Source organism: Psittacula echo, assembly GCF_963264785.1.
Source record: "Psittacula echo genome assembly, chromosome: 6".
Taxonomy (NCBI): Eukaryota; Metazoa; Chordata; class Aves; order Psittaciformes; family Psittacidae; genus Psittacula; species Psittacula echo.
The window spans coordinates 56,139,306-56,155,124 of NC_137743.1; positions in this window are offsets into that span (position 1 = coordinate 56,139,306).

Sequence of the window (15,819 nt, forward strand, 5' to 3'; positions counted from 1 at the left end):
ACAGGTCCAGAGACATTGCGGCTGCAAAAGGCATACCAGGAGGAGTACGGCACTGCACAAACATTGGTCCTTGTGCACCTTTCTCATGCGGAAAATCCGCCAGTACTGTACTCAGGTTTCAAAAACTTTAGGGTTAGTGTTAGGGTTAAGTTCAAAGATGCACAAAGCCTCAAGGTCCAGAGATCCTGGGGCTGCAAAACACATGCCAAGAGGAGTACGGCACTGCAAAAACATTGCACCTTACACCACTTCTTCATGTGGGACACCCAAGCTGCTGGGGGCGTACGCAATATTATCCTGTGCCATTCAGGACAGGCTTAGGGTTGAAAGAGCTACAAAGCCTACAGGTCCAGAGACACTGGGGCTGCAAAAGGCATACCAAGATGAGCACAGCACTGCACCAACATAGGTCCTTTAACAACTTTCTCATGAGGAACTCCCATGGTGGTGAAGACATAAGCCTCAGTATTAGGGGTTAGGGGTTAGGGCTTGGCTTAGGCTTCAAAAAGCCACAAAGCCTACAGGTCCAGAGACACTGGGGCTGCAAAAGGCATACCAAGATGAGTACTACAATTCACCAACAGTAGTCCTTACAAAAACCTTTCATGAGGAAAACCCATGGTGGTAGAGACATGAGCCACAGGATTAGACTTTCAAAAAGTTTAGGGTTAGGGTTAGGGTTAGGGTTAGGGTTAGGGTTCAAAGATCCACAAAGCCTACAGGTCCAGAGACATTGCGGCTGCAAAAGGCATACCAGGAAGAGTACGGCACTGCACAAACATTGGTCCTTGTGCACCTTTCTCATGCGGAAAATCCGCCAGTACTATACTCAAGTTTCAAAAACTTTACGGTTACTGTTAGGGTTAAGTTCAAAGATGCACAAAGCCTAAAGGTCCAGAGATCCTGGGGCTGCAAAACACATGCCAAGAGGAGTACGGCACTGCAAAAACATTGCACCTTACACCACTTGTTCATGTGGGACACCCAAGCTGCTGGGGGCGTACGCAATATTATCCTGTGCCATTCAGGACAGGGTTAGCGTTGAAAGAGCTACAAAGCCTACAGGTCCAGAGACACTGGGGCTGCAAAAGCCATACCAAGATGAGTACTACAATTCACCAACAGTAGTCCTTTACAAAACCTTTCATGAGGAACACCCATGGTGGTAGAGACATGAGCCACAGGATTAGACTTTCAAAAAGTTTAGGGTTAGGGTTAGGGTTAGGGTTCAAAGATCCACAAAGCCTACAGGTCCAGAGACATTGCGGCTGCAAAAGGCATACCAGCAGGAGTACGGCACTGCACAAACATTGGTCCTTGCGCACGTTTCTCATGCGGAAAATCCGCCAGTACTGTACTCAGGTTTCAAAAACTTTAGGGTTAGTGTTAGGGTTAAGTTCAAAGATGCACAAAGCCTAAAGGTCCAGAGATCCTGGGGATGCAAAACACATGCCAAGAGGAGTACGGCACTGCAAAAACATTGCACCTTACACCACTTGTTCATGTGGGACACCCAAGCTGCTGGGGGCGTACGCAATATTAGCATGTGCCATTCAGGACAGGGTTAGCGTTGAAAGAGCTACAAAGCCTACAGGTCCAGAGACACTGGGGCTGCAAAAGCCATACCAAGATGAGTACTACAATTCACCAACAGTAGTCCTTACAAAACCTTTCATGAGGAAAACCCATGGTGGTAGAGACATGAGCCACAGGATTAGACTTTCAAAAAGTTTAGGGTTAGGGTTAGGGTTAGGGTTAGGGTTCAAAGATCCACAAAGCCTACAGGTCCAGAGACATTGCGGCTGCAAAAGGCATACCAGGAGGAGTACGGCACTGCACAAACATTGGTCCTTGCGCACCTTTCTCATGCGGAAAATCCGCCAGTACTATACTCAGGTTTCAAAAACTTTAGGGTTACTGTTAGGGTTAAGTTCAAAGATGCACAAAGCCTAAAGGTCCAGAGATCCTGGGGCTGCAAAACACATGCCAAGAGGAGTACGGCACTGCAAAAACATTGCACCTTACACCACTTGTTCATGTGGGACACCCAAGCTGCTGGGGGCGTACGCAATATTATCCTGTGCCATTCAGGACAGGCTTAGGGTTGAAAGAGCTACAAAGCCTACAGGTCCAGAGACACTGGGGCTGCAAAAGGCATACCAAGATGAGCACAGCACTGCACCAACATAGGTCCTTTAACAACTTTCTCATGAGGAACTCCCATGGTGGTGAAGACATAAGCCTCAGTATTAGGGGTTAGGGGTTAGGGCTTGGCTTAGGCTTCAAAAAGCCACAAAGCCTACAGGTCCAGAGACACTGGGGCTGCAAAAGGCATACCAAGATGAGTACTACAATTCACCAACAGTAGTCCTTACAAAAACCTTTCATGAGGAAAACCCATGGTGGTAGAGACATGAGCCACAGGATTAGACTTTCAAAAAGTTTAGGGTTAGGGTTAGGGTTAGGGTTAGGGTTCAAAGATCCACAAAGCCTACAGGTCCAGAGACATTGCGGCTGCAAAAGGCATACCAGGAAGAGTACGGCACTGCACAAACATTGGTCCTTGTGCACCTTTCTCATGCGGAAAATCCGCCAGTACTATACTCAGGTTTCAAAAACTTTAGGGTTACTGTTAGGGTTAAGTTCAAAGATGCACAAAGCCTCATGTTCCAGAGATCCTGGGGCTGCAAAACACATGCCAAGAGGAGTACGGCACTGCAAAAACATTGCACCTTACACCACTTGTTCATGTGGGACACCCAAGCTGCTGGGGGCGTACGCAATATTATCCTGTGCCATTCAGGACAGGCTTAGGGTTGGAAGAGCTACAAAGCCTACAGGTCCAGAGACACTGGGGCTGCAAAAGGCATACCAAGATGAGTACAGCACTGCACCAACATGGGTCCTTTAACAATTTTCTCATGAGGAACTTCCATGGTGGTGAAGACATAAGCCTCAGTATTAGGGGTTAGGGGTTAGGGCTTGGCTTAGGCTTCAAAAAGCCACAAAGCCTACAGGTCCAGAGACACTGGGGCTGCAAAAGGCATACCAAGATGAGTACTACAATTCACCAACATTAGTCCTTTACAAAACCTTTCATGAGAAACACCCATGGTGGTAGAGACATGAGCCACAGGATTAGACTTTCAAAAAGTTTAGGGTTAGGGTTAGGGTTAGGGTTCAAAGATCCACAAAGCCTACAGGTCCAGAGACATTGCGGCTGCAAAAGGCATACCAGGAGGAGTACGGCACTGCACAAACATTGGTCCTTGCGCACCTTTCTCATGCGGAAAATCCGCCAGTACTGTACTCAGGTTTCAAAAACTTTAGGGTTAGTGTTAGGGTTAAGTTCAAAGATGCACAAAGCCTAAAGGTCCAGAGATCCTGGGGCTGCAAAACACATGCCAAGAGGAGTACGGCACTGCAAAAACATTGCACCTTACACCACTTGTTCATGTGGGACACCCAAGCTGCTGGGGGCGTACGCAATATTATCCTGTGCCATTCAGGACAGGCTTAGGGTTGAAAGAGCTACAAAGCCTACAGGTCCAGAGACACTGGGGCTGCAAAAGGCATACCAAGATGAGCACAGCACTGCACCAACATAGGTCCTTTAACAACTTTCTCATGAGGAACTCCCATGGTGGTGAAGACATAAGCCTCAGTATTAGGGGTTAGGGGTTAGGGCTTGGCTTAGGCTTCAAAAAGCCACAAAGCCTACAGGTCCAGAGACACTGGGGCTGCAAAAGGCATACCAAGATGAGTACTACAATTCACCAACAGTAGTCCTTACAAAAACCTTTCATGAGGAAAACCCATGGTGGTAGAGACATGAGCCACAGGATTAGACTTTCAAAAAGTTTAGGGTTAGGGTTAGGGTTAGGGTTAGGGTTAGGGTTCAAAGATCCACAAAGCCTACAGGTCCAGAGACATTGCGGCTGCAAAAGGCATACCAGGAAGAGTACGGCACTGCACAAACATTGGTCCTTGTGCACCTTTCTCATGCGGAAAATCCGCCAGTACTATACTCAGGTTTCAAAAACTTTAGGGTTACTGTTAGGGTTAAGTTCAAAGATGCACAAAGCCTCATGTTCCAGAGATCCTGGGGCTGCAAAACACATGCCAAGAGGAGTACGGCACTGCAAAAACATTGCACCTTACACCACTTGTTCATGTGGGACACCCAAGCTGCTGGGGGCGTACGCAATATTATCCTGTGCCATTCAGGACAGGCTTAGGGTTGAAAGAGCTACAAAGCCTACAGGTCCAGAGACACTGGGGCTGCAAAAGGCATACCAAGATGAGTACAGCACTGCACCAACATGGGTCCTTTAACAATTTTCTCATGAGGAACTTCCATGGTGGTGAAGACATAAGCCTCAGTATTAGGGGTTAGGGGTTAGGGCTTGGCTTAGGCTTCAAAAAGCCACAAAGCCTACAGGTCCAGAGACACTGGGGCTGCAAAAGGCATACCAAGATGAGTACTACAATTCACCAACATTAGTCCTTTACAAAACCTTTCATGAGAAACACCCATGGTGGTAGAGACATGAGCCACAGGATTAGACTTTCAAAAAGTTTAGGGTTAGGGTTAGGGTTAGGGTTCAAAGATCCACAAAGCCTACAGGTCCAGAGACATTGCGGCTGCAAAAGGCATACCAGGAGGAGTACGGCACTGCACAAACATTGGTCCTTGCGCACCTTTCTCATGCGGAAAATCCGCCAGTACTGTACTCAGGTTTCAAAAACTTTAGGGTTAGTGTTAGGGTTAAGTTCAAAGATGCACAAAGCCTAAAGGTCCAGAGATCCTGGGGCTGCAAAACACATGCCAAGAGGAGTACGGCACTGCAAAAACATTGCACCTTACACCACTTGTTCATGTGGGACACCCAAGCTGCTGGGGGCGTACGCAATATTATCCTGTGCCATTCAGGACAGGCTTAGGGTTGAAAGAGCTACAAAGCCTACAGGTCCAGAGACACTGGGGCTGCAAAAGGCATACCAAGATGAGCACAGCACTGCACCAACATAGGTCCTTTAACAACTTTCTCATGAGGAACTCCCATGGTGGTGAAGACATAAGCCTCAGTATTAGGGGTTAGGGGTTAGGGCTTGGCTTAGGCTTCAAAAAGCCACAAAGCCTACAGGTCCAGAGACACTGGGGCTGCAAAAGGCATACCAAGATGAGTACTACAATTCACCAACAGTAGTCCTTACAAAAACCTTTCATGAGGAAAACCCATGGTGGTAGAGACATGAGCCACAGGATTAGACTTTCAAAAAGTTTAGGGTTAGGGTTAGGGTTAGGGTTAGGGTTAGGGTTCAAAGATCCACAAAGCCTACAGGTCCAGAGACATTGCGGCTGCAAAAGGCATACCAGGAAGAGTACGGCACTGCACAAACATTGGTCCTTGTGCACCTTTCTCATGCGGAAAATCCGCCAGTACTATACTCAGGTTTCAAAAACTTTACGGTTACTGTTAGGGTTAAGTTCAAAGATGCACAAAGCCTCATGTTCCAGAGATCCTGGGGCTGCAAAACACATGCCAAGAGGAGTACGGCACTGCAAAAACATTGCACCTTACACCACTTGTTCATGTGGGACACCCAAGCTGCTGGGGGCGTACGCAATATTATCCTGTGCCATTCAGGACAGGGTTAGCGTTGAAAGAGCTACAAAGCCTACAGGTCCAGAGACACTGGGGCTGCAAAAGCCATACCAAGATGAGTACAGCACTGCACCAACATCGGTCCTTTAACAACTTTCTCATGAGGAACTCCCATGGTGGTGAACACATAAGCCTCAGTATTAGGGGTTAGGGGTTAGGGCTTGGCTTAGGCTTCAAAAAGCCACAAAGCCTACAGGTCCAGAGACACTGGGGCTGCAAAAGGCATACCAAGATGAGTACTACAATTCACCAACAGTAGTCCTTTACAAAACCTTTCATGAGGAACACCCATGGTGGTAGAGACATGAGCCACAGGATTAGACTTTCTAAAAGTTTAGGGTTAGGGTTAGGGTTAGGGTTCAAAGATCCACAAAGCCTACAGGTCCAGAGACATTGCGGCTGCAAAAGGCATACCAGCAGGAGTACGGCACTGCACAAACATTGGTCCTTGCGCACGTTTCTCATGCGGAAAATCCGCCAGTACTGTACTCAGGTTTCAAAAACTTTAGGGTTAGTGTTAGGGTTAAGTTCAAAGATGCACAAAGCCTAAAGGTCCAGAGATCCTGAGGCTGCAAAACACATGCCAAGAGCAGTACGGCACTGCAAAAACATTGCACCTTACACCACTTGTTCATGTGGGACACCCAAGCTGCTGGGGGCGTACGCAATATTAGCATGTGCCATTCAGGACAGGCTTAGGGTTGAAAGAGCTACAAAGCCTACAGGTCCAGAGACACTGGGGCTGCAAAAGGCATACCAAGATGAGTACAGCACTGCACCAACATAGGTCCTTTAACAACTTTCTCATGAGGAACTCCCATGGTGGTGAAGACAGAAGCCTCAGTATTAGGGGTTAGGGGTTAGGGCTTGGCTTAGGCTTCAAAAAGCCACAAAGCCTACAGGTCCAGAGACACTGGGGCTGCAAAAGGCATACCAAGATGAGTACTACAATGCACCAACATTAGTCCTTTACAAAAACTTTCATGAGGAACACCCATGGTGGTAGAGACATGAGCCACAGGGTTAGACTTTCAAAAAGTTTAGGGTTAGGATTAGGGTTAGGGTTCAAAGATCCACAAAGCCTACAGGTCCAGAGACATTGCAGCTGCAAAAGGCATACCAGGAGGAGTACGGCACTGCACAAACCTTGGTCCTTGCGCACCTTTCTCATGCGGAAAATCCGCCAGTACTGTACTCAGGTTTCAAAAACTTTAGGGTTAGTGTTAGGGTTAAGTTCAAAGATGCACAAAGCCTAAAGGTCCAGAGATCCTGGGGCTGCAAAACACATGCCAAGAGGAGTACGGCACTGCAAAAACATTGCACCTTACACCACTTGTTCATGTGGGACACCCAAGCTGCTGGGGGCGTACGCAATATTAGCATGTGCCATTCAGGACAGGCTTAGCGTTGAAAGAGCTACAAAGCCTACAGGTCCAGAGACACTGGGGCTGCAAAAGGCATACCAAGATGAGCACAGCACTGCACCAACATGGGTCCTTTAACAATTTTCTCATGAGGAACTTCCATGGTGGTGAAGACATAAGCCTCAGTATTAGGGGTTAGGGGTTAGGGCTTGGCTTAGGCTTCAAAAAGCCACAAAGCCTACAGGTCCAGAGACACTGGGGCTGCAAAAGGCATACCAAGATGAGTACTACAATTCACCAACAGTAGTCCTTTACAAAACCTTTCATGAGAAACACCCATGGTGGTAGAGACATGAGCCACAGGATTAGACTTTCAAAAAGTTTAGGGTTAGGGTTAGGGTTAGGGTTCAAAGATCCACAAAGCCTACAGGTCCAGAGACATTGCGGCTGCAAAAGGCATACCAGGAGGAGTACGGCACTGCACAAACATTGGTCCTTGCGCACCTTTCTCATGCGGAAAATCCGCCAGTACTGTACTCAGGTTTCAAAAACTTTAGGGTTAGTGTTAGGGTTAAGTTCAAAGATGCACAAAGCCTCAAGGTCCAGAGATCCTGGGGCTGCAAAACACATGCCAAGAGGAGTACGGCACTGCAAAAACATTGCACCTTACACCACTTCTTCATGTGGGACACCCAAGCTGCTGGGGGCGTACGCAATATTATCCTGTGCCATTCAGGACAGGCTTAGGGTTGAAAGAGCTACAAAGCCTACAGGTCCAGAGACACTGGGGCTGCAAAAGGCATACCAAGATGAGCACAGCACTGCACCAACATAGGTCCTTTAACAACTTTCTCATGAGGAACTCCCATGGTGGTGAAGACATAAGCCTCAGTATTAGGGGTTAGGGGTTAGGGCTTGGCTTAGGCTTCAAAAAGCCACAAAGCCTACAGGTCCAGAGACACTGGGGCTGCAAAAGGCATACCAAGATGAGTACTACAATTCACCAACAGTAGTCCTTACAAAAACCTTTCATGAGGAAAACCCATGGTGGTAGAGACATGAGCCACAGGATTAGACTTTCAAAAAGTTTAGGGTTAGGGTTAGGGTTAGGGTTAGGGTTAGGGTTCAAAGATCCACAAAGCCTACAGGTCCAGAGACATTGCGGCTGCAAAAGGCATACCAGGAAGAGTACGGCACTGCACAAACATTGGTCCTTGTGCACCTTTCTCATGCGGAAAATCCGCCAGTACTATACTCAGGTTTCAAAAACTTTACGGTTACTGTTAGGGTTAAGTTCAAAGATGCACAAAGCCTAAAGGTCCAGAGATCCTGGGGCTGCAAAACACATGCCAAGAGGAGTACGGCACTGCAAAAACATTGCACCTTACACCACTTGTTCATGTGGGACACCCAAGCTGCTGGGGGCGTACGCAATATTATCCTGTGCCATTCAGGACAGGGTTAGCGTTGAAAGAGCTACAAAGCCTACAGGTCCAGAGACACTGGGGCTGCAAAAGCCATACCAAGATGAGTACTACAATTCACCAACAGTAGTCCTTTACAAAACCTTTCATGAGGAACACCCATGGTGGTAGAGACATGAGCCACAGGATTAGACTTTCAAAAAGTTTAGGGTTAGGGTTAGGGTTAGGGTTCAAAGATCCACAAAGCCTACAGGTCCAGAGACATTGCGGCTGCAAAAGGCATACCAGCAGGAGTACGGCACTGCACAAACATTGGTCCTTGCGCACGTTTCTCATGCGGAAAATCCGCCAGTACTGTACTCAGGTTTCAAAAACTTTAGGGTTAGTGTTAGGGTTAAGTTCAAAGATGCACAAAGCCTAAAGGTCCAGAGATCCTGGGGATGCAAAACACATGCCAAGAGGAGTACGGCACTGCAAAAACATTGCACCTTACACCACTTGTTCATGTGGGACACCCAAGCTGCTGGGGGCGTACGCAATATTAGCATGTGCCATTCAGGACAGGGTTAGCGTTGAAAGAGCTACAAAGCCTACAGGTCCAGAGACACTGGGGCTGCAAAAGCCATACCAAGATGAGTACTACAATTCACCAACAGTAGTCCTTACAAAACCTTTCATGAGGAAAACCCATGGTGGTAGAGACATGAGCCACAGGATTAGACTTTCAAAAAGTTTAGGGTTAGGGTTAGGGTTAGGGTTAGGGTTCAAAGATCCACAAAGCCTACAGGTCCAGAGACATTGCGGCTGCAAAAGGCATACCAGGAGGAGTACGGCACTGCACAAACATTGGTCCTTGCGCACCTTTCTCATGCGGAAAATCCGCCAGTACTATACTCAGGTTTCAAAAACTTTAGGGTTACTGTTAGGGTTAAGTTCAAAGATGCACAAAGCCTAAAGGTCCAGAGATCCTGGGGCTGCAAAACACATGCCAAGAGGAGTACGGCACTGCAAAAACATTGCACCTTACACCACTTGTTCATGTGGGACACCCAAGCTGCTGGGGGCGTACGCAATATTAGCATGTGCCATTCAGGACAGGCTTAGGGTTGAAAGAGCTACAAAGCCTACAGGTCCAGAGTCACTGGGGCTGCAAAAGGCATACCAAGATGAGTACTACAATTCACCAACAGTAGTCCTTACAAAACCTTTCATGAGGAACACCCATGGTGGTAGAGACATGAGCCACAGGATTAGACTTTCAAAAAGTTTAGGGTTAGGGTTAGGGTTAGGGTTAGGGTTAGGGTTCAAAGATCCACAAAGCCTACAGGTCCAGAGACATTGCGGCTGCAAAAGGCATACCAGGAGGAGTACGGCACTGCACAAACATTGGTCCTTGTGCACCTTTCTCATGCGGAAAATCCGCCAGTACTATACTCAGGTTTCAAAAACTTTAGGGTTACTGTTAGGGTTAAGTTCAAAGATGCACAAAGCCTAAAGGTCCAGAGATCCTGGGGCTGCAAAACACATGCCAAGAGGAGTACGGCACTGCAAAAACATTGCACCTTACACCACGTGTTCATGTGGGACACCCAAGCTGCTGGGGGCGTACGCAATATTATCCTGTGCCATTCAGGACAGGCTTAGCGTTGAAAGAGCTACAAAGCCTACAGGTCCAGAGACACTGGGGCTGCAAAAGGCATACCAAGATGAGCACAGCACTGCACCATCATAGGTCCTTTAACAACTTTCTCATGAGGAACTCCCATGGTGGTGAAGACATAAGCCTCAGTATTAGGGGTTAGGGGTTAGGGCTTGGCTTAGGCTTCAAAAAGCCACAAAGCCTACAGGTCCAGAGACACTGGGGCTGCAAAAGGCATACCAAGATGAGTACTACAATTCACCAACAGTAGTCCTTTACAAAACCTTTCATGAGGAACACCCATGGTGGTAGAGACATGAGCCACACGATTAGACTTTCAAAAAGTTTAGGGTTAGGGTTAGGGTTGGGATTAGGGGTCAAAGATCCACAAAGCCTACACGTCCAGAGACATTGCGGCTGCAAAAGGCATACCAGGAGGAGTACGGCACTGCACAAACATTGGTCCTTGCGCACCTTTCTCATGCGGAAAATCCGCCAGTACTGTACTCAGGTTTCAAAAACTTTAGGGTTACTGTTAGGGTTAAGTTCAAAGATGCACAAAGCCTAAAGTTCCAGAGATCCTGGGGCTGCAAAACACATGCCAAGAGGAGTACGGCACTGCAAAAACATTGCACCTTACACCACTTGTTCATGTGGGACACCCAAGCTGCTGGGGGCGTACGCAATATTAGCATGTGCCATTCAGGACAGGCTTAGGGTTGAAAGAGCTACAAAGCCTACAGGTCCAGAGACACTGGGGCTGCAAAAGTCATACCAAGATGAGTACTACAATTCACCAACAGTAGTCCTTACAAAACCTTTCATGAGGAAAACCCATGGTGGTAGAGACATGAGCCACAGGACTAGACTTTCAAAAAGTTTAGGGTTAGGGTTAGGGTTAGGGTTAGGGTTAGGGTTCAAAGATCCACAAAGCCTACAGGTCCAGAGACATTGCGGCTGCAAAAGGCTTACCAGCAGGAGTACGGCACTGCACAAACATTGATCCTTGCGCACCTTTCTCATGCGGAAAATCCGCCAGTACTGTACTCAGGTTTCAAAAACTTTAGGGTTAGTGTTAGGGTTAAGTTCAAAGATGCACAAAGCCTAAAGGTCCAGAGATCCTGGGGCTGCAAAACACATGCCAAGAGGAGTATGGCACTGCAAAAACATTGCACCTTACACCACTTGTTCATGTGGGACACCCAAACTGCTGGGGGCGTACGCAATAATAGCATGTGCCATTCAGGACAGGCTTAGGGTTGAAAGAGCTACTAAGCCTACATGTCCAGAGACACTGGGGCTGCAAAAGGCATACCAAGAAGAGTACTACAATTCACCAACAGTAGTCCTTACAAAACCTTTCATGAGGAACACCCATGGTGGTAGAGACATGAGCCACAGGATTAGACTGTCAAAAAGTTTAGGGTTAGGGTTAGGGTTGGGATTAGGGGTCAAAGATCCACAAAGCCTACAGGTCCAGAGACATTGCGGCTGCAAAAGGCATACCAGGAGGAGTACGGCACTGCACAAACCTTGGTCCTTGCGCACCTTTCTCATGCGGAAAATCCGCCAGTACTGTACTCAGGTTTCAAAAACTTTAGGGTTACTGTTAGGGTTAAGTTCAAAGATGCACAAAGCCTAAAGGTCCAGAGATCCTGGGGCTGCAAAACACATGCCAAGAGGAGTACGGCACTGCAAAAACATTGCACCTTACACCACTTGTTCATGTGGGACACCCAAGCTGCTGGGGGCGTACGCAATATTAGCATGTGCCATTCAGGACAGGCTTAGGGTTGAAAGAGCTACAAAGCCTACAGGTCCAGAGACACTGGGGCTGCAAAAGCCATACCAGGATGAGTACATCACTGCACCAACATAGGTCCTTTAACAACTTTCTCATGAGGAACTCCCATGGTGGTGAAGACAGAAGCCTCAGTATTAGGGGTTAGGGCTTGGATTAGGCTTCAAAAAGCCACAAAGCCTACAGGTCCAGAGACACTGGGGCTGCAAAAGGCATACCAAGATGAGTACTACAATTCACCAACAGTAGTCCTTACACAACCTTTCATGAGGAAAACCCATGGTGGTAGAGACATGAGCCACAGGATTAGACTTTCAAAAAGTTTAGGGTTAGCGTTAGGGTTAGGGTTCAAAGATCCACAAAGCCTACAGGTCCAGAGACATTGCGGCTGCAAAAGGCATACCAGCAGGAGTACGGCACTGCACAAACATTGGTCCTTGCACACCTTTCTCATGCGGAAAATCCGCCAGTACTATACTCAGGTTTCAAAAACTTTAGGGTTACTGTTAGGGTTAAGTTCAAAGATGCACAAAGCCTAAAGTTCCAGAGATCCTGGGGCTGCAAAACACATGCCAAGAGGAGTACGGCACTGCAAAAACATTGCACCTTACACCACGTGTTCATGTGGGACACCCAAGCTGCTGGGGGCGTACGCAATATTAGCATGTGCCATTCAGGGCAGGCTTAGGGTTGAAAGAGCTACAAAGCCTACAGGTCCAGAGACACTGGGGCTGCAAAAGGCATACCAAGATGAGCACAGCACTGCACCAACATAGGTCCTTTAACAACTTTCTCATGAGGAACTCCCATGGTGGTGAAGACATAAGCCTCAGTATTAGGGGTTAGGGGTTAGGGCTTGGCTTAGGCTTCAAAAAGCCACAAAGCCTACAGGTCCAGAGACACTGGGGCTGCAAAAGGCATACCAAGATGAGTACTACAAGTCACCAACATTAGTCCTTTACAAAACCTTTCATGAGGAACACCCATGGTGGTAGAGACATGAGCCACAGGTTTATACTTTCAAAAAGTTTAGGGTTAGGGTTAGGGTTCAAAGATCCACAAAGCCTACAGGTCCAGAGACATTGCGGCTGCAAAAGGCATACCAGCAGGAGTACGGCACTGCACAAACATTGGTCCTTGCGCACCTTTCTCATGCAGAAAATCCGCCAGTACTATACTCAGGTTTCAAAAACTTTAGGGTTAGTGTTAGGGTTAAGTTCAAAGATGCACAAAGCCTAAAGGTCCAGAGAACCTGGGGCTGCAAAACACATGCCAAGAGGAGTACGACACTGCAAAAACATTGCACCTTACACCACTTGTTCATGTGGGACACCCAAGCTGCTGGGGGCGTACGCAATATTATCCTGTGCCATTCAGGACAGGGTTAGGGTTGAAAGAGCTACAAAGCCTACAGGTCCAGAGACACTGGGGCTGCAAAAGGCATACCAAGATGAGTACTACAATTCACCAACAGTAGTCCTTACAAAACCTTTCATGAGGAAAACCCATGGTGGTAGAGACATGAGCCACAGGATTAGACTTTCAAAAAGTTTAGGGTTAGGGTTAGGGTTAGGGTTAGGGGTCAAAGATCCACAAAGCCTACAGGTCCAGAGACATTGCGGCTGCAAAAGGCATACCAGGAGGAGTACGGCACTGCACAAACATTGCTCCTTGCGCACCTTTCTCATGCGGAAAATCCGCCAGTACTATACTCAGGTTTCAAAAACTTTAGGGTTACTGTTAGGGTTAAGTTCAAAGATGCACAAAGCCTAAAGTTCCAGAGATCCTGGGGCTGCAAAACACATGCCAAGAGGAGTACGGCACTGCAAAAACATTGCACCTTACACCACGTGTTCATGTGGGACACCCAAGCTGCTGGGGGCGTACGCAATATTATCCTGTGCCATTCAGGACAGGCTTAGCGTTGAAAGAGCTACAAAGCCTACAGGTCCAGAGACACTGGGGCTGCAAAAGGCATACCAAGATGAGCACAGCACTGCACCAACATAGGTCCTTTAACAACTTTCTCATGAGGAACTCCCATGGTGGTGAAGACATAAGCCTCAGTATTAGGGGTTAGGGGTTAGGGCTTGGCTTAGGCTTCAAAAAGCCACAAAGCCTACAGGTCCAGAGACACTGGGGCTGCAAAAGGCATACCAAGATGAGTACTACAATTCACCAACAGTAGTCCTTTACAAAACCTTTCATGAGGAACACCCATGGTGGTAGAGACATGAGCCACAGGATTAGACTTTCAAAAAGTTTAGGGTTAGGGTTAGGGTTAGGGTTCAAAGATCCACAAAGCCTACAGGTCCAGAGACATAGCGGCTGCAAAAGGCATACCAGGAGGAGTACGGCACTGCACAAACATTGGTCCTTGCGCACCTTTCTCATGCGGAAAATCCGCCAGTACTGTACTCAGGTTTCAAAAACTTTAGGGTTACTGTTAGGGTTAAGTTCAAAGATGCACAAAGCCTAAAGGTCCAGAGATCCTGGGGCTGCAAAACACATGCCAAGAGGAGTACGGCACTGCAAAAACATTGCACCTTACACCACTTGTTCATGTGGGACACCCAAGCTGCTGGGGGCGTACGCAATATTATCCTGTGCCATTCAGGACAGGCTTAGGGTTGAAAGAGCTACAAAGCCTACAGGTCCAGAGACACTGGGGCTGCAAAAGGCATACCAAGATGAGTACTACAATTCACCAACAGTAGTCCTTACAAAACCTTTCATGAGGAACACCCATGGTGGTAGAGACATGAGCCACAGGATTAGACTTTCAAAAATTTTAGGGTTAGGGTTAGGGTTAGTGTTCAAAGATCCACAAAGCCTACAGGTCCAGAGACATTGCGGCTGCAAAAGGCATACCAGGAGGAGTACGGCACTGCACAAACATTGGTCCTTGCGCACCTTTCTCATGCGGAAAATCCGCCAGTACTGTACTCAGGTTTCAAAAACTTTAGGGTTAGTGTTAGGGTTAAGTTCAAAGATGCACAAAGCCTAAAGGTCCAGAGATCCTGGGGCTGCAAAACACATGCCAAGAGGAGTACGACACTGCAAAAACATTGCACCTTACACCACTTGTTCATGTGGGACACCCAAGCTGCTGGGGGCGTACGCAATATTAGCATGTGCCATTCAGGACAGGCTTAGGGTTGAAAGAGCTACAAAGCCTACAGGTCCAGAGACACTGGGGCTGCAAAAGGCATACCAAGATGAGTACTACAATTCACCAACAGTAGTCCTTACAAAACCTTTCATGAGGAAAACCCATGGTGGTAGAGACATGAGCCACAGGATTAGACTTTCAAAAAGTTTAGGGTTAGGGTTAGGGTTAGGGTTAGGGTTCAAAGATCCACAAAGCCTACAGGTCCAGAGACATTGCGGCTGCAAAAGGCATACCAGGAGGAGTACGGCACTGCACAAACATTGGTCCTTGCGCACCTTTCTCATGCGGAAAATCCGCCAGTACTGTACTCAGGTTTCAAAAACTTAAGGGTTAGTGTTAGGGTTAAGTTCAAAGATGCACAAAGCCTAAAGGTCCAGAGATCCTGGGGCTGCAAAACACATGCCAAGAGGAGTACGGCACTGCAAAAACATGGCACCTTACACCACTTGTTCATGTGGCACACCCAAGCTACAGGGGGCGTACGCAATATTAGCAGGTGCCATTCAGGACAGGCTTAGGGTTGAAAGAGCTACAAAGCCTACAGGTCCAGAGACACTGGGGCTGCAAAAGCCATACCAAGATGAGTACTACAATTCACCAACAGTAGTCCTTACAAAACCTTTCATGAGGAAAACCCATGGTGGTAGAGACATGAGCCACAGGATTAGACTTTCAAAAAGTTTAGGGTTAGGGTTAGGGTTAGGGTTAGGGTTCAAAGATCCACAAAGCCTACAGGTCCAGAGACATTGC